Source organism: Neomonachus schauinslandi, chromosome 8 (assembly GCF_002201575.2).
Source record: "Neomonachus schauinslandi chromosome 8, ASM220157v2, whole genome shotgun sequence".
Lineage (NCBI taxonomy): Eukaryota > Metazoa > Chordata > Mammalia > Carnivora > Phocidae > Neomonachus > Neomonachus schauinslandi.
Window position 1 is genome coordinate 50,520,477 of NC_058410.1, and position 20,359 is coordinate 50,540,835.

General features: G+C 38.6%; 1 protein-coding gene and 1 pseudogene across 1 annotated transcript in view; both read left to right on the plus strand.

Moving 5' to 3' along the window:
* Window positions 1-20,359, plus strand: part of CDK19 (cyclin dependent kinase 19) — a 170,241-nt gene that overhangs the window by 86,189 nt on the left and 63,693 nt on the right.
* LOC110583133 lies at window positions 6,403-7,182 on the plus strand (annotated as a pseudogene).

Below are 20,359 nucleotides of genomic sequence, written 5' to 3' on the forward strand. Positions count from 1 at the left end.
TTTTTCACTCCTCACCAGGTTATGTACTTTTGTTGATATATATGTTTTTTCTTTATTTTTATTTCCAGACTATAGAAGAGATAAAAGGAATCTTCTGAATAATCACGTTAGACAGTTTATTTCAGAACCAGTTTCTATTGCCTTGAGTCATTGTTTGCACTTTAGTAAGATTTCATCTACTTTGTTGCATTTATAATGGCTGGTTTGGATTATTCTCTTTAAAACTAGTTTGTTTAGAATGTTTGTATGTTTTCCAGGCTCTTAGCTTGTGCAGTAATGATCACTATCAATTGTAGACTACATACAGAAGACATATTAGGTATTGTTGGACTGTGTTAATCATTCTTTCTAAATAGTGGGAAGAGAATATTCTTCTAATTCTGACAAAGGAAAGGAAATCACAGTTTAGATAAGCAGTTTATCTAGCCTATGAGCCTGTTCATAAAATTTCTGTGGGACTTAATTAAGAGTTGAATTATAAGAGAACTTTAATGTATTTGTGAAAATCAGGAGTGGTTAGTACAAATTTTGATTTATTTATTTAAAGGTTTTGGTGGTAGACAAAGGGAAAGCCCAGGTATAATTTTATCACATTTTCCCCAATCTTTTGTAGATAGGAAGACTCACTTTGTTTAGATTAAAAAATATACAAGTTTAGAAATGAGATTAACTTTCTTCCCCCTCAGATCCAGTTAGGATGGTTGCCTAACACCTATTACAAAACTTAAGAGCATAAAACGCATTTTTTATTATGCACATAGATTCTGTGAGTTGGGAACTCCAAAAGGACACAGTAGGGATAGTTTTCTCAGCTCTTATGATGATGGCTGTTACAGTTGGGAAAACCTGAAGGTTGGGATCAACTGTTAGGGGCTGGAATAATTTGGATAATTATTTCATAATTTGAAGGTTTGTCACCACCATCTCTGGCATCGGGGCTGGGAAGACTTGAAGAGTCTAGGACCATTGACCAGAGTACCCATATATGTGGCCTTGCTTCTGTGCAACATGGTAGTTTCAGCATAGTCAGATCCAACTTAAGTGTTAATGTGAACGAGGAGAAAGTTGGATTGTTTTGTTTTTTTAATAAAGCCTCACGAGCTATGTATGTCACATTTGCTGCATTTTGTTGGTTATAAATATGTGCATATGCACACCCAGATAGACTTCACCTCTTGCTGGGAGGGTGGCAAATTCTAGAAAAGCATTTGGTACTGGAGATACTATTATGGCCATCTTTGGAAAATACATCCTGCCACAATAGTCAAGTCCAATATTTGCTAATATTTTTTCATTTCAAATGCATATTTATAATGACTTTAGAGATAAAAGACCAAGAATTCTTTACCTGTTTACGTGAAGGGAGTTTAGGACTTTAGGAGTCTGTGAACTGAAGGTTCACAAAAAAGGTTTTAAAAAGTATCTATTACTTTGACAATTGGCTTTTTAAAAACATTTTTTCATCCCCCTTAAAGTCAAAATTGCTTAGGTATTTTTTTCTTTCTCTTACTTTAAACAAGTATAGTGTCGTGGATCACTAGTGTATCTAGTTAGATTATGTTCAGTTTTCATTGTTGCTGCATGTGGAGACAATGTCAGACAGTTTCCCACTGATAAGAATCAATGAAAACCAGGGACGCCTGGGTGGCTCAGTTGGTTAAGCGACTGACTGCCTTCCGCTCAGGTCGTGATCCCGGGGTTCTGGGATCGAGCCCTGCATCCTCCCTGCTCAGCAGGCGGCTTGCTTCTCCCTTTCCCTCTGCCACTCCCACTGCTTGTGCTCCCCTGCTCTCTCTCTGTCAAATAAATAAAATCTTAAAAAAAAAAAATCAATGAAAACTGGGGGCACCTGGTTGGCTCAGTTGGTTAAACATCTGCCTTCAGCTCAGGTCGTGATCCCAGGGTTCTGGGATTGGACTCCCTGCTCGGCTGGGAGTCTGCTTGCCTCTCTCCTCCCCGCTTATGCTCTCTCTTGCTATCTCTCTCAAATAAATAAAATATATATATAAAAAGAATCAATGAAAATTTACCATGCTATCTGTATTGATACAGAGGCTACATAAAAATTAAAAAGACAAGGAAAGAAAAAAAGAGAAAAGAAAAAGAAAGTAAGACAAAACTCCTGTGTCCTTTGATCTTATTCTGAAGACTGAATATGCAGAGATACAAAGTCTTGCTTTTTCTCTGGCAAGATTCTTTTTTTTTTTTTTTAAAGATTTTATTTATTTATTTGAGAGAGAGAATGAGAGAGAGCACATGAGAGGGGGGAGGGTCAGAGGGAGAAGCAGACTCCCTGCGGAGCAGGAAGCCCGATGCGGGACTCGATCCAGGGACTCCAGGATCATGACCTGAGCTGAAGGCAGTCGCTTAACCAACTGAGCCACCCAGGCGCCCTTCTCTGGCAAGATTCTTGCTAATGGAGGCCTGAAGCCAACACAGCTGAAGAAGCCTCTATGTCTGCCCAGCCAGAAAACATACTGGATAGTGTGAATTCTTTTGACAAGAAGGTGGCTTACTTTGAAAAGGCTTGAACCTTACCGAAATTTGGATTTGCCCCAGCACCAAAAAGCCTTATCTTATAAAATCTCGTAAGTGAAAGTAGTGATATGATTGGAGAGGCCTTAGTGAAGCTCTCTGAACTCCTGACGGTTTGTGACCAGGAGCCAAACCATGAAGGCCTCTTTCAGATGACATTCTTCTAGAACGGTTGATGCTTTTTCCTTGTTTTCTCTCAAATCAAGGTTTTAAAGGAATTGGCAGTTAGCCATTTTCTTTGAGCATGTAACCAAATGAAATTCTGATGTTTCCTTAGTAAAGATAGTTGCTCTTTTGTGTCCTTTAAGAGCATGCTGAAGCCATCAAGATTCTTGTTTTGTGAACCCATTTTGGACACTGGAAAGACCATTGAGAGATAAAACAGTGAAAAGTGGCTTGCCATCAAAACTGATGGCATACCTGGTGATACATCTGGTTTTGCTGTTTTGATGAAGAAGGAAGCTCCATAGGTCTCTATGAATCATTGCTTTTACATTAGCATCAAAGACTCTGCCAAAGATCATGAAAGAAGTCTTGTCCGATGTCTTGAAAGTCACACTTTATCCCAGTCAGGGCCTTGAATTACTGCCTTGTCTAGAGCTTCTCTTGTGAGATGGGAGTGGAATATAAGGTTGTTTTCTATTGCAGAGAAGTTCATTGATTCTCCAAAGAATAAGTCTCAAACCACTGGGGAATTCTGATTCCATTTGCTGTTACATAACTTTGTGAATCAGAGTTTCCAGAACACTTGTAGCAATCTATTGGATTGTTAAAACCACTGGCATGTTAAAAACCATTCTGCTTATTATTTTAGCTCTTTATTCAAGAGAAACGCTAGCATTCTTCTAATTGAAATTTATTTTTGTGGAATTAATTTTAATTTTTTCTGTTAAATTTAATATCCTTTCCTTTCTAATCTAAGCATCCTTTTTAAGTTTGGAGAGTTTACATTAATGTGTTATTCATGTATTTTGCTTTATTTCTAATTTTTGTGTTTTCTATGTCTCATGCTTTGATTTTTTTTTTCCCCCTTCTTTTCTGGCTCCTAAAGTATTGGTTGAGTTTCCTTTATTTCCCTTTTTTCTAAACTTCTGGTTTGAAAATCACATTTTTTTCTAATTTAGCAATTATTCTAATATTTTTACATGCATATTTGAATTAAATTCTCAAATTTACCCCATTTCCTCCAAGTGGTAGGACTTCAAATCTCTTTAACTCCGCTCTCTCCCTCCTGTTACTTCTATTATTTTTGTTCTACCTTGGTTTTACTTAATCTCCCCTCTCCCCACCCCCAACTTTGTATATTTTAGGTTTCTTTATAGTCAGGACTTATTTAGATTTACTTATTATTATTATTATATTATGATTCCTTTTTGCATACACTCCTTATTGGGGTATATTTTTAGTGGTTCTTTCAGCAAGGACTTGTTTAACCAGTGTTTTTAGTCTTTGGCTGAAAATGTCTGTCTTGCCCTCACTTTTGAAATATCATTTAGGTAGATATAGAATTAAATATCAGTTTTTTTCAGCACTTTGAGGATTTCTCCATGGTCCCCTGGCCTTGATTCCTGCTGATGTCATGTCTGCGTCAGCGTAATGGTCTTGCCTTTCTGGGTAATTCGTTTTCTCTCTGATTTTAAGGTTTTCCCTTTGCCTTTGACGTGTTCTGCATACTGCACAACGCAAGGACCAGGATATACAGCAAACTTCTTTACTGCTTCTCCAGCCAGAGGATAGAGTTTGTGGTCCCTTTTTCACTGATTTCTCACTGTAGCACCTCCTGGGCTCAGGGTTCTGTGGAGGGGCTTGTCCCAGTACCCCAGTCTTAAATACTGAAGATGTCGTCTTCCATTTTCCAGTTGGGATTTAGAATCTCAGCTCTTAGGGCCTGTATCCAGGTCGCAAATCTCCATGGGCTTTATACATCAGCTTATTCTTTTGGCTCTGATTCGATTTTTCTCTTTGTTCCTGGCACCTGGGAATCTTCTTTTTTGTCTTTTTGGATTCTCCATTTAACATGTGTTTAACAGTAGGAAACAAAAAAATGAAAGTCTTGAAAACAGGAGATTTATTTTTCTACCACAGGAGATTTCCAGAGTGCTATTCTTTTTTTTTTTTTTTTTAAGATTTTATTTATTTATTTGACAGAGAGAGACACAGCAAGAGAGGGAACACAAGCGGTGGGGAGTGGGAGAGGGAGAAGCAGGCTTCCTGCTGAGCAGGGAGCCCGATGCGGGTCTCGATCCCAGGACCCTGGGACCATGACCTGAGCCGAAGGCAGACACTTAACTGACTGAGCCACCCAGGCGCACCTCCAGAGTGCTATTCTTAATGTTAGCTGAAGTGTTTAATAATGTCCAGAGCTCTGAGTTCTTATTGACTGATTGACTGATTGCTTTATTTGACCAAGAGATTAAAAGTGACATTTTGTTATATACACAGCCCTTGTGGACGATACCCTTGAGCTCCTGTTTCCTGTTTAACTTGAGTCTATCAAAGTCTGCAACCACCCTAGGCATGACTAACGATCTTGGAAGATTTTTTTAATACTTCTTTAAATGAATCTTTCTATAGAAAGACTCTTTGCCATAATCTAAGGTAGTGGTTTTTAGAGTATGGTTCCTAAATCCTCAGTACCAGCATTATGTGGGATTATATAGTATACGTTGTTCCCTTGTCATTCATTAGATATTCTTCTTTGTCATGCTTTTTTTTAAAAAAAGATTTTATTTATTTATTAGAGAGAGAGACAGAGGATAGCAAGAGAGAGCACAAGCAGGGAGGAAAGGGAGGAGCAGGCTCCCCGCTGAGGGCTCGATCCCAGGACACTGGGATCATGACCTGAGCCAAAGGCAGACACTCAACTGAGTGAGCCACCCAGGCGCTCCTGTCATGCTTTTTAAATTAAAGTTTGATAAAATATTTGGATTGGCACTTTGTTTTTGTTTTTTTAAAGATTTTATTTATTTACTTGACAGAGAGAGAGAGAGAGCCAGAGCAGGAACACAACAAGCAGGGGGGGAGTAGGAGAGGGAGAAGCAGGCTTCCTGCCAGCAGGGAGCCCGATACGGGGCTCGATCCCAGGACCCTGGGATCATGACCTGAGCCGAAGGCAGACGCTTAACAGCTGAGCCACCCAGGTGCTCTGGCACTTTGTTCTTAATTTAATTTATTTAATTAATCTCTACACCCAATGTGGGGTTCAAACTCATGACCCCAAGATCAAGAGTTGCATGTTCTTCTGATTGAGCCAGCCAGGTGCCCCGAAGTTTGATAAAATGGTTGAACTAATAGGTGGTCCAGTGATGGGTACTTTTTATAAATAGATAAAGTATGAATTTTATGGCTTGATTTTTTTTTTATACAGAGAGTACTTATTAATTCTATGGTATAAATCATGTTAAATACTCTGATAAAAATGATACATATGTTGCTATATCTATGATTTCCTTATACTTGAGCATTCTTTATTTTAAAAAAAGTTCTTAAAAGTTGAGTGTTAGATGTGGAATGAAAGAAATGTTTTATATCTGTAAATTAATTGCCTTATCTTTTTTTCATAATCTGCCCACCCCAAAGCTCAGAAAAGTCACAGTATTATTTATGCAACTCCTTTTAATGGTCCCCATGGATTTAAAACACAATTGGCATTGTTACACTTCCTTCCATAGAGAAAATGTATGCTTTTTAAATAAATGTAATATGCTTTTGTTCATGAAGAGTGTCATTGAGTAGTGCCAACTATTTTAGGATACTAACATAAAAATATTTACAATCCAAAAATACTTTAAGATTATTCTTAGAAAGATGTTCCATTGTTTTTAGTCTATTACTTAATCTTATAAAAGTGCTATGAAAAGGGAGAAGATGGCCGTCCCAGCAGTGTCCGGGCTATCCCGGCAGCTCAGCCAGTAAGGGGTAGGTAGAGCTGAGATTCTAACCCACACAGTCACGTAGAAGATGGAGTTGGAAGGAAAATTCGTGCTCTTTATACTACGTATCAACACTATGCTTTGCATGTCATGACACCTCGCAACTTAGGTGCGATGCTTTAGTATGACTGTTGTCAGGCCATTTTCCAAGTTCATGCGGCCGCCTGTTCAGGTATATGGTATTGAAAGTCGCTATGCCACTGCTCTTTATTCTGCTGCATCTAAACAGAATAAACTGGAACAAGTAGAGAAAGAATTGTTGAGAGTAGCACAAATCTTGAAGGAACCCAAAATGGCTGCTTCTATTATGAATCCCTATATAAAGCGTTCCATGAAAGTGAAAAGCTTAAATGACATGAGCGCAAAAGAGAGGTCCTTTCCTCTCACATTCAACCTGATCAATTTGCTTGCTGAGAATGGTCGCTTGGACAATACCCCTGGAGTCATTTCTGCCTTTTCGACCATGATGAGCATCCACTGTGGAGAAGTACCGTGCACAGTGATCACTGCATCTCCTTTAGATGAAGCCACTCTTACTGAATTAAAAACGGTCCTGAAGAGCTTCCTAAGTAAAGGCCAAGTCTTGAAATTGGAAGTTAAGACTGACCCCTCAATCATGGGTGGAATGATTGTCTGTATTGGAGAGAGATACACTGATATGTCTGCGAAAACCAAGATTCAGAAGCTCAGCAGGGCCATGCGGGAAGTTTTCTGAAAGTGTTGATTTTCTGTCAGTGAAAATTCCTAAACTTGGAGCAACAATAAAATCCTTCCTGAACGGAAAAAGAAAAAAAAAAAAAGTGCTATGAAACGCAAACTACATGACATTTCAGAGTTCAGAGATTTGATTAGATCATTTAAATAAAGTTTTTGCCAAGGAACTGAACACATGAAATGAATGGTAGCATCATTGTGAAGATTTTCAATACTCATGAGACTTATAATTAATTAAGTACTTTATTTTTTTTTAAGTACTTTATTTATTTGAGAGAGAGAGAGCACAAGCAGGTGGGAGGGGCAGAGGGAGAGGGAGAAGCAGACTCCCCGCTGAACAGGGAGCCCGATGCGGGGCTCCATCCCAGGACCCTGGGATCATGACCTGAGCCGAAGGCAGACGCTTAACGACTGAGCCACCCAGGCGCCCCTAGACATGAAGAATTAAAGAAAAGATAGTTGTTTAATAGATTTAAAAATGAATATTCACCAAAAAAGACGATCTAATTTAAAAATGGACAAAGGACTTGAATCGACATTTCTCCCAGGAAGGTATTCAGATAGCCAATAAGCACATGAATAGATTTTCAACATCATTAGTTATTAAGGAACTTAAAACCCACAGTGAGATACCACTTCTCATCCACTGGAATGGCAATAATAAAAATAATAAAAGGAAAATATGAACTATTGATGATGATGTGGAGAATTTGAATCCTCATACATTGCTGGTGGAAATGTAAAATAAGGTAGATGCTGTGAAAGATATTTTTGTGGTTCTTCAATAAGTTAGACATAGAACTGCCATCTGACCCAGCAACTCTGCTCCTAGGTAAATACCCAAGAGAACTGAAAACAGGTGCACAAATGTTTATAGTAGCACTATTCGTAATAGCCAAAAAAGGGAAACAACCCAGATGTCTATCAGCTGATAAGTGGATAACCAAATGTGGTATATCCATACAATAGAATATTATTCAGCCATAAGAAGGAGTGAAGTACTGATACTTGCTACGATATGGATGAACCTTAATAATATTAAGTGAAAGAAGCCAGGTACACAAAGCCACATATTGTATGATTTCATTTATTTGAAATGATCAGAATAGGTGAATCTGTGGAGACAGCAGATTAATGGTTGCCAGGGGCTGGGATGAGCAAGGAGTGAGGAGTAGTTGTTCAATGGGTATGGGGTTTCTTTTTGGGATGATGAAAATTTTCCGGAATTAAATAATGGTGCTGGTTGTGCAACATTATGAATGTCCTGGAAGTCACTGAACATCCAGTACATTTAAATAAACTTTAAAATGGTAAAGTTTATATTATAGGAATTTTAGCTCAGTAAAAAAGAATATTCAGTGTGATTATAATTCTCAGTGAAATATTAAAGTAAGAATTTTAAAATCAAAGGAAACTTTATTTCAACATTGTTATTTTGTGCTTAGAAAAATTACACAACATGTTTCGTGAAAATATGTATGAAGTCAAATAAATATTCTTTAGAGCAGGTTTCAATACAAGGTATGTGTGTTTTGGGCCTCATTCAGAGGGATTTTGCCGGGTAGAATAAAGCACTAGGAGGCAGTCTCATGCTGGGTACTATGATTGGTACATTGCCTTTTTTTTTTTTTAATTTTTAAAAATTTTTGTTTATTTGACAGAGAGACAGCGAGAGAGGGAACACAAGCAGGGGGAGTGGGAGAGAGAGAAGCAGGCTTTCCGCTGAGCAGGGAGCCGGACTCAGGGCTCAATCCCAGGACCCTGGGATCATGACCTAAGCTGAAGGCAGACACTTAACAACTGAGCCACCCATGTGCCCCTAGTACGTTGCTTTTTAACTGGCTGGCCCTCTTTGTAGTCATGAGCAGTGTCTCTCAACTGTTTACACTTTCCTTGCCATCTTCTAGATCTGCTTGACTGCTTACTGTTGTGAGCTTCATGCATGCCTTTCTGACATGAAACTATATACTGCTCAATTAGCATTAATAGGGTCTCTATCGTTAACTAACCTACTCCTTCACTGACACTGTTTCCAGCCACTTTGGATAAACACCTGGTTTATGTTGCTTCCCCACGGTCCTGTTCAGTTATCTAGATCCTTTTATGTTTCAGCATTCTCACTTCTTCGACCTTGCCAAGGAAACCTGGACAGCAAGGACCGCAAGGACAGGAATAGGGGGAGGGGTGAATGAGAGCTAATGAAACAAAGGCCCTGTCTTCTTTGTGAAATCTGTTAGAAGAGGAACTGTCCATAGATGTGAGCAGTATGGTTCCATATAGACCTGCTATTTCCAGAAATCAAACATTATTTAATGTTTGTTGTACAGCTTATCTAGTAAATTTGTGTTTTTATTCAATGTAGAACATATAGGCTGTCTTGAGAGTAGTTATTTCTTTCCCAAAATACGTTCCACAGAATACTAGTCCCTGGTATTATTACTAGAAGCTCTGCTTTGGAAGGGGGAGGATCCCATGGTCAAATATATTTAGAAAATGCTGCTTGATCCCCTCTTGGAAGTCCATAGCACACTGTAGTCTTTAAGGTCTCTGAAACATAGTCAAGAAACTTGTTTGACTCAGCATTTCCAAACTTACTTGAGCCCAGAACTTTTGGTGGGGAGGAAAGAGACAGCATAGCTATTAATATCTTACATAATAATATCAGTTGGGAAGACATTGTCTTAGAGCATTGTAAATTTCTACAACTGCAGCTTAAAAAAAAAGTAGCTGTATTTATTTACTTATTTATTTAAATTCCAGTTAGTTAACATATACTGTTCTATTATTTAGTTTTTTTAGTTTTTTTTTTTTTTTTAAGATTTTATTTTTTTGACAGAGAGAAAGACAGCCAGAGAGGGAACACAAGCAGGGGGAGTGGGAGAGGGAGAAGCAGGCTTCCCGCTGAGCAGGGAACCTGATGGGGGCTCGATCCCAGGACCCTGGGACCATGACCTGAGCCGAAGGCAGACGCTTAACGACTGAGCCACCCAGGCGCTCCTTTTTTTAGTTTTTATTTTAATTCCAAAAAGTAGCTACTTTTACCGGCTAGTACCAAAAACTACCTGTCCTTCATATGTTCTATGTAATATACATCATATGTATATAGTTAACCTATAAATTCTCTATCAAGATAGACCTCATTTTTTCCCCTTTCCTTACAAGTGTCAGATTGTTGTCTTTCAGTGATTTTCTTGTTCTTTCTTCCTTAATCATATCAAAATATTTTTTTGAAAGGGTGACTAAAGCACTTAGGACATTCCCAGTTTTAAATAAGTAAACAGCTCTGTTAAAGCTGTAGTACATGTATTTGTTGAGCCTGTTATAAAATTTCAGACTTGTCTAATTCAAACACCCTTTGAAATCCAAGTCATGTTTCAAAAATAGGATTTTTGTTGAGACAGGCCCTTTCTTAAAAAAAGTAATTAGCCTTGGATGTAGAAGGTGTAATTAATAAATAAGCACAATTCATTACTTTGTTAATTCTTCTCTACAGAAAAGAGCTGGCACTCAGTGTTTATCCTTTATTAACATATAAATATGTAGGCACTGAAATTATGTATCACAGTACATTCCTATGAAATACATAGTAGGTATCATTTTTTCTCTTTCAGGTGTAATTAGTGTAGGATTTTAGCTTTGTCTTTCTTGTTACATTGTCTTTCTTGTTTTTGAGAACTTTATAGTTTATAATGGATATCACTAATATTCATCAATAATCTGTGAGGCTCTCTTATTATAGACGGGATAAGATTAGATTGTTGTGGCTTGCCCCTTTTTTTGTTGTTTCTTTAGGCACAGTGCTTGAATCTAATGGGGAAATAAAGCCTCCGGCGTTGTGGCTTGGATTCCTCTTGTGTTTTTAGGGGTGTATTATATTTCCATTTAGATCTCCTCCTCTGTCTTCTGACTGATGATGACCCAGGTTTCTGTTCAGAGTTGTTTCTGGGTGGTTGGCTCCTGGTCCCGTACAACTCAGCCATGTCGGGCAGTGATAGAACATGGTCTTTCAGAGATTCGCCCAGATTTACCAAGAAGTAAAAATGACTCGCAGGTGCGTTCCTGATGAACCAGAACAGATCTTCTCTCACAAGACCGTCTTGGCATTTCGACAAAGCATGAAGTGAAAGCTTTTTGTTTTTGTTTGAGTTGGCTTTAAGACTAATTTTAATTTTGTTTGCTTAGAAATTAATGTTTTTCTCTTGTATTTGCTTTTTCTAGTCACAGGCAGCCTTTCTTCTCAAATGGTGTCATGTACTTTGCATTGTTAGATGTGATCTACCGGCTCTTATGGCATAATATTTTCAATTCTGTACATATTCTGTTGTCTGAATTAGAGGGAGTTTGAGAATGAAATTAGAATTGCTACTGTAAATTTTTTTTTTTTTTTGTGATGATGAATTCCTAAAGTCAAAATCCTATTTGTCTGTTTGGAAAAATAGTAACCCATAATGATATATAGATATATATCCCTAGCAAACAGATGATTTGTCCACTGGAAGTTTTATCTTGAATACTGTTTTTGGTCAGATTCTACTCTCCTATATATATTTTGATGGTATGTAAAAATTTAGAGAATAATATAGCTTCTTAAAAAAGGCTTTCTATGGGGTGTCTGGGTGCCTTAGTCGGTTAAACATCTGCCTTCTGCTCGGGTCATCATCCTGGGATTCTGGGATTGAGCCCCAGTGGCTGGCTTCCTGGTCAGTGGGGAGTCTGCTTCCCCTGACCCCCCACTCATGCTCTCTCTCCCTCTCAAATAAATAAATAAAAATAAACTCTTTAAAAAAGGCTTTCTAGCATGATTGTGAACGAGAACTGGGAATTTCTTTTTTTTTTTTTTAAGATTTTATTTATTTATTTGAGACAGAGAGAATGAGAGAGAGAGAGCACATGAGAGGGGGGAGGGTCAGAGGGAGAAGCAGGCTCCCTGCCGAGCAGGGAGCCCGATGCGGGACTCGATCCAGGGACTCCAGGATCATGACCTGAGCCGAAAGCAGTCGCTTAACCAACTGAGCCACCCAGGCGCCCAAGAACTGGGAATTTCAATTCTTGTTTTTTAGTCTTTGCTCTTTCATTCTGTAATTACATGTGGGCTGGTATTTATTTTCTTATGTAAAAAATTGGAAAATACCTCCTTCTTTTCTACCTCAAAGAAATTGCATTGCCATGAATAAAGATCCCATGTAAAGTCTAGTTGCTATTTATGTAGTAAATTTGGGATAATCTACTATTTCTTGCTTAATGTATTCTGACACTTTACCAAGGCAAACCTTTTCTAGGTACTTATTTCTTTTATTTTTTTATTTTGTTTTTTAAAAACACTTTTAAAATGTAAATTGAATTAATTAACATATAGTATAGTATTAATTTCAGAGGTAGAGTTCAGTGATTCATCAGTCTTATTTAATACCCCGTGCTCATTACATCACTAGGTACTTATTTCTTAAGAGGATTCTAAATGGAAAGGTAAAGAGAGATAGTTGAGGTATCAAGTTGTTATCTAAAGCTGTTTTAATATCTATCTAAAACTGTTTTAATATCTATAAACTTTAAAAGCTTTAACTTCTAAGTCCATGGTGGTGATTATTTTTTATTTTCACCCTCTTACCAATTTCCTTTTGAAACAACCCAAATGGTAGAATGCAAAAAAATTTATATCACCTTTGGAAAACTAATGGAGAGTCTCATTCCCACTGTCATCCTTTTGAAGAGCTGTGGTAGGAAACAGTAAAGGTAAGGGCAGGGTGAGGGTATACGTCAGCCTGCCAGTTGCCAGCCAGCCCATTCAGGAGAAATTGGCTAAGGAGGTCGATCAGAAAGCCTGCCTCTCCATGTAAACTTAGTAGCACATGCAGGCTGGGAGCTAGGGCTGGAGACAAAAATGGGACCAGTGTTGTCAGTAGGTAAAATCTGTATCCTACCCTGGGTGAAGCTGCAGGAGGGAGCTGACTCTCCAGTGTATATCCTGTGTGCTGCAGCTGTGGGGTCAGAGTAGACGTCATGGTGGAGGGGGGGGGTCCTTAGTAGTAAGTGAATATAGTGGAGTTTCCTACCCCTGCCAGCTTCAGGCTAAATGGGGAGGCTGTGCCCTATTCAAGAATTCAGCTGTGATCTGCACCATCTAGTACAGTGTAGGCCAGTGCTGTCCAGTAGAACTCTCTGCAGTTAGGGAAATATCTGTGCTGTCCAGTATGTGGCCACTAGTCACACATCTTTGGAGCCCTTGAAATGTGGCTAAGAACTGAATAACCACCAAAAGCCTTAAAAAGGGCTTTCCTATTTCGGTTATTTTTCTCTTAAGGAGTTGATAGACAAAAGCTATTCATTACAACATTGTTTTTAATATTAAGAAGCATATGTAATATCAGAGTAACAGAAATGTACTGGTTAAAGCAGTCTGTTTCATTCCCAGACAGTGGGATAGTATGCAGCCATTGAAATGCTGATATAGATAGACATTTATGGGCAGAAAAGTTTTTCCAGTATGTTAAGTGAAAGGAGATTGGTTACAAAACCATGTGGTTAGTGTGTTCCCATATTTTTGTGTAAATATTTGAAGATATTTTGTGTGTGTGTATGTAAACACATACATAGATAAATAGGATCTGGAATTTAGGCATCAAAAGATTTATCTTTTTTTTTTTTAAAGATTTTATTTATTTATTTGACAGAGACACAGTGAGGGAGGGAAAACCAGCAGGGGGAGTGGGAGAGGGAGAAGCAGGCTTCCCACTGAGCAGGGAGCTCAACGCAGGGCTCGATCCCAGGACCATGACCTAAGCCGAAGGCAGACGCTTAATGACAGAGCCACCCAGGCACCCCCAAAAGATTTATCTTAATCCTCGTTCTGCCATTCGCTTTGTGCAAGTTACTTAACCTCTCAGCTTCTTCAGTTTTTCCACTGTAAAAGAGGGATTAAAAATAGCACCTATCTCATTGGGTTGTTTTAAAGATTAAATGAAATAACATGGCAGAATTGCTTAGCAGGATGCCTGTATTATCCTGTTATAAGATCATATAAAGCATCAGCTTTTTCGTGGTCATGGTGATTATTATTGTATCACACGTGTATGTGCGTAGGAGAAAGCTTAGGAGTACATAAAAAGTACTTAAAGATGTCTAGTAGGATTGCAGGTGACCTATGTTTTCTTCTTTGTGCTTTTCTATGTTTTCGGATTCTGGTATTGCATTTGGGCAATATTACTTCTATAATTTAAAAATGTTTAAAATGTTTAAAACTTTTGGGGTGCCTGGGTGGCTCAGTCGGTTAAGCTTCTGCCTTCTGCCTTCAGCTCAGGTCATGATTCCAGGGCTCTCTGCTCATCGGGGAGCCTGATTTTCCCTCTCCCTCTGCCTGCAGGTCTGCCTACTTGTGCTCTCTCTCTCTCTCTCTCTCTGTCAAATAAATAAAATCTTAAAAAAACCCACAACTTTCTGTGTGCCTAGGTAATTAACAAATGATAATACCAGTTAAGCAAAAATGACTCATGGTAAGTGGATGAAAGATTTATGATACAGATTTATAATATGGATTTCATCACTCTCTTTAGAGATGCACAACTATTTTTGTGATTATACAAAATCTGTAAAATTAAGGCTGTTGGAAATGTAGTAGTGTAATCGAAACACATTCCTAAATGTAGAATTAGAGTTTTAATCATGTTTACATCTGGGAAGACTAAGACAAGTTATGTTTTAACTTGTATCCTTCATAATCTGGGCAAAAACAGTACATTTATCTCTATTTGGAAATGGTTTTGTTTGTGATTGCTTATTTCTGGGGTTCAGTCGCTCTAATGGTGTTGTAGATGGTTGGCAAAGCTGTAGACATCTAGGTAGAGTATTGCTTTGGTGGAGAGCATTGAATTTTGTATTTCCAAAATTGTTGGCCACAATCTTTTATATTTCACTTTGCTTAGAATTTACATGTGTCAGGTTCTGTTCTAGGCTCTGGGGAATGAGATGAACAAGAAAGGTGGCAGTCTTTCCAGGTAGGCAATCAAACAACCAGAATAGTCAGATCTTAAAGGTGGGTATGATAAAAGTAAGTGGGTACAGTAGGGTACCAGTGGAGAAGTGGTCAATTATATTTTGAGTGAGGGCGGATGGTGGGCAGAGAAAGGTAAAAAGGGGCTATCAAGAAAAGGCCAGGATGTGGAGCTGGATCTTGAAGGTGAGTGTCTCAGTATTTGCAGGTTGGGGTCAAGGCCTTTGTGGCAGTGAACCAGCTGTGGTTTGAGGCAGCATGGGGTATTGGGCAGCCTGAAAGTGGGTTGGTGTGGCTTAAGGTAGAATACAAGCCAGAGGCCAGCCAGTGAGAAAGCTGGAGAATCAGGTCAAGGAACTCTAGTGTTGATGTTTTCAGAAATAGGTTTAGGATAAGAGAAACTGCTGACCATTTTTTTGTTTGATCAGATCTTTTAAAGAACGCTCACTTTTTTTTAAATTTATTTGACAGAGAGAGACACAGCGAGAGAGGGAACACAAGCAGGGGGAGTGGGAGAGGGAGAAGCAGGCTTCCTGCCAAGCAGGGAGCCCGATGCGGGGTTCGATCCCAGAACCCTGGGATCATGACCTGAGCTGAAGGCAGATGCTTAACGACTGAGCCACCCAGGCACCCCCCAAAATGCTCACATTTAATAGATGCCATAGATTTAGATTTGAGGTGTTCTGAACCATGGAAGTTTTATGTGAGATCATAGTTTTTCTTTCTTTTTCTTTTTTTTTTTTTCTTTTCCTCTTCTTCTCCTCCTCCTTCTTCTTTTTTAAAACGATGTGGATCTTACCATATCACTAAATTGACAACTGAAACTATGTTGGTAGTTCCTGATTTAAGAATAGCCTTCCTGAAGGTTCTTTCAGCTCCTTCTTCCTTCCCTATTCCCTAAGTTCCCCCTTCTTACCACTGCACCTGTACCAAACTCTGACTCCCACGAGGTCTTGTTGCCCCTGCTATAGGGACCCTTTAAAGAATTTGTGAGTTAGAAGTAAAGGAAGGGAGGAAGCTGGGGAAAGACCTGTAGTGGTTCAGTAGCTGATTTTGCCATACTTGCTCGCTTATAAGGAGGCTGTTCTGTTCTGGATCATAATCCTAGTTGCTTGCTTTGTTTTTTTTCCTACTCATTAAAACAAAATTTCAGATCTTTAACCAATTAGATATTCATTTGGGCCAAAGTTAGCAAATAATTCTGGGAAGGGTCTTATATGAAGTCTGGGCAGATGTTTACTTTTTCTTCCTGCCCTGTGGATTCTTCTCTCTCCATATTTAAAAAATATTGAAGACTCTCCTATCACAGAAAGCAAAACAGTATAAAACCACCTCTCTGAGGCCTTAGTGCCCCCGTTCATAGCCTGTCAGTTTCTCCTCACCACTAACTATTAAGGGCAGCCTAGCATTTGTTGCAATCTGACTTTGTTTCCACTTTCAGTTTAGTTAAAAAAAAAAAAATTATTGCGTGCCCACCAAATAACCAGCCTTGTTCTCCATGCAGTAAATAACAGTGAACAAGACAGCTGTGATACTTTTCCTTTGGAAGTGTCAGTGGAGAAAACTGTTCTTTCTAAGCTTCCTAAAGACCTCCAATAGATGTTGACAAATCTAATAGACACTTCTCTCAACACTTGAAATCATCTATTCTCCCTTCTGAGAGGAGGGAAGCCCTCTGGTTTTTATACCAATATCCTCTCTCCTGGGAGAAGAATGCTTTCCCTCTGAGTACACATTCTGAGTCTTTGTGTCATCCTCTTTCTCTTAAATGTTTCTTTTTCAGACTCTTAAATGTTTTTATTTCAGGGCGCCTGGGTGGCTCAGTCGGTTAAGCGTCTGCCTTTGGCTCACGTCATGATCCCAGGGTCCTGCGATCGAGTCCCTGTTGAGCATGGAGCCTACTTCTCCCTCTCCCTCTGCCCCTCTCCCTGCTCATGCTCTCTCTTTCTCTGTCAAATAAATAAAATCCTTTTTTTTTTTTTTGAAGATTTTATTTATTTGTCAGAGAGAGAAATAGAACACAAGCAGGGGGGAGAGGCAGGCAGAGGGAGAAGCAGGCTCCCTGCTGAGCAAGGAGCCCGATGTGGGACTCGATCCCAGGACCCCAGGATCATGACCTGAGCCGAAGGCAGCCGCTTAACCGACTGAGCCACCCAGGCGTCCCCAAATAAATAAAATCCTTAAAAAAAAAGTTTTTATTTCCCAAAAGTGCTCTCTACTAATTGCCCTTCTCACCTTTGCATGCAAAACACTTCTGGGGCCATCTTATCCCTGTGCTGATGACACCTCAGTTTTTTGTCTCCAATTGCACACTCTCTCCCGAGTTCCAGATCCACATATCCAAGACTGCTATCAAGGTGCCCCACGAACATCTCAAACTCAATCATGTTTGATAGTAAAATCAACATTTCTCCCAACCTCAAAGCTTAATGCTTTTCCTTGTCTCTAAATTTTACAACTGTCGGGGCGTCTGGGTAGCTTAGTAGGTTAAGCATCTGCCTTCCGCTCAGGTCCTGGGATTGAGCCCACATCGGGCTCCCTGCTCAGCAGGGAGTCTGCTTCTTCCTTTTTGGCTCCCCTTGCTTGTGCATGCTCTCTTTCTGTCAAATAAATAAATAAAAATCTTAAAAAAAAAATCAAAGAAATCACACCATTTTTTTTTTTTTAAAGATTTTATTTATTTATTTGACAGAGAGAGAGAGATAGTGAGAGCAGGAACACAAGCAGGTGGAGTGAGAGAGGGAGAAGCAGGCTTCCTGCCAAGCAGGGAGCCTGATGCGGGGCTCGATCCCAGGACCGTGGGATCATGACCTGAGCCGAAGGCAGATGCTTAACGACTGAGCCACCCAGGCGCCCCAAAATCGCACCACTATCTATTCAGTGGTTCGTACCATCCTGGATCATTCACCCTTAACATATCATATTAATTCTGCCCAGCCCTCTTTTTATTGACTTCCTTTCTATCCTTATTGCCATTGTTCATGTCCAGTAATATCTTCCCTCCCTGTCTCTCCCCAACCTTTTAAAAAATTTAAATTCCACTAATTGACATATAATGTATTATTACTTTCAGGGGTACAAGTCAGTTATTCATCAGTCTTATGTAATACCCAGTGCTCATTACATCATATGCCCTCCTTAATGTCCAGCACCCTGTAATCCCATCCCCCCAACCCCCTCCCCTCTAGCAACCCTCAGTTTGTTTCCTATCATTAGAGTCTCTTATGGTTTGTCACCCTCTCTGATTTTATCTTGTTTTATTTTTTCCTCTCTTCCCCTATGGTCCTCTGTTTTGTTTCTTAAATTCCACATATGACTGAGATCATATGATAATTGTTTTTCTCTGACTGACTTATTTCGCTTAGCATAATACTGCTAGTTCCATCCACGTCATTGCAAATAGCAAGATTTCACTTTTTTCATGGCTGAGTAGTATTCTACCTATCTCTTTTTTAAAGACTTATTGGACTCACTGCTTCCAAAATTGGTTTTGGCCTATGGTCCCACACTCCTGGGATGTATGTGGATTACCAGAATCTATTTAGTCATGGAACCCATAACCTGAACAACTTTTGACTTCTAGGTTATATGAGAACTTAAAAATATAACTAAAAGGATTTATTGGTGTTTACTATATTCATCGTATGGAATAACCATATAGTTTAACAAAGAGTTAACATAAGTATATAACTATATATAGAAGTATTAGAATATGTATAAAAAGGTAGATAATATAAGTCATCATATGTTAAATTCAAAATGAGTGGTATAATATAATTGCCATAGGGATTTAGAAGAGTGAGAGATCATTAATGGTAAATCCCTTCATGAATGGAAGAGAACAAAGGAAGCAAAAAGCCAGCAAGGGTTAGTGGAGGATGGGGCATGGCTGAAAGGGAGAAAAAGATGGAAGGAGTAAAGATACATGAAATTAAAGTTTGTCAAATTAAAAAAAACCAAGTTTTCTATGGATGCACTGACTGCATAATGTATAGGGTTTAGTTGCCATGTTAGTGAAAAAAAGTCTTTTGATTTCATTCTCCTGTAGTTCTTCAGTTTTACTTAATTTATGGTGACTAAACTATGTTCCTAATCCTGGCTAATCATTTTTTAGTTGTTTATCTACCCTCATCAAACAGGTGATTGGGCAATAGATTGTGTTTGTAACCAGAATAAACACATCCTTTGACACCAAAAAGAACCTAAAATACATGCCTTCATGAATATCTTTTGTATATATATTCAAGTTATGTGATCTTCTGTCAATATTCTGAAATTCTCAGATAGCCTAGCATTTTTAAAAAGTCAGTTATTTTGGTGATTTCTTAATAGATAAACAATCTTAACCAAACTTATTTAATTTTGATCTTATCAATTCCAGAGATTATTTTTTTTTAAAGATTTTATTTATTTATTTATTGGAGAACGAGCGAGAGAGAAACAGCATGAGAGAGGAGAGGGTCAGAGGGAGAAGCAGGCTCCCCACTGAGCCGGGAGCCCGATGTGGGACTCGATCCCAGGACCCTGGGATCATGACCTGAGCCGAAGGCAGTCGCTTAACCAACTGAGCCACCCAGGCGCCCTCAATTCCAGAGATTATTAATGTTTATAATTTAAAATGTAGGGCTGTTCCCAATAAATGTATGTAGATTCATTTTTTAAAAATTCACTCATTAAAAAAAATTCATTCAAGTCTTCATGTACATTGTATAGGTATCTTATTAATACATCTCTTTAGATTTTTCAGAAATTATATTTTTTCTTCATTACCATTTCAACTATTAGTATTTTTTTCAAGTTGGTCATACTAAGAATTGGCATATAAAAACAGTTTAATATAAGATGGTTCTTGGCTTTGGAATGGAAATGATAAGGTCATTAAGATTTTTCCTGACTCAGTAGTATTAACATATAATATCCAAGAGCAGTGGTTTTCAAGCTCTTTTTGACTGATCCACTCTTGCTTTGGCTCTATCTTACTTATAACCTTTGAGGTACATGGTGTTTTCAATTATTTTCTCCTCTAGTCCCAATTGAGGTGATTTCCCCTGATGGATGAGAAATGCTGGTTGCAACTCACTAAACTGATTTCATAATCCATTAAGCTGGGTTATAAGCTGCAGTTTGAAACACTGTATCTTAGAGTAGGTTTTATAACTTAAAAAAATAATATATAACTTAATATTATATT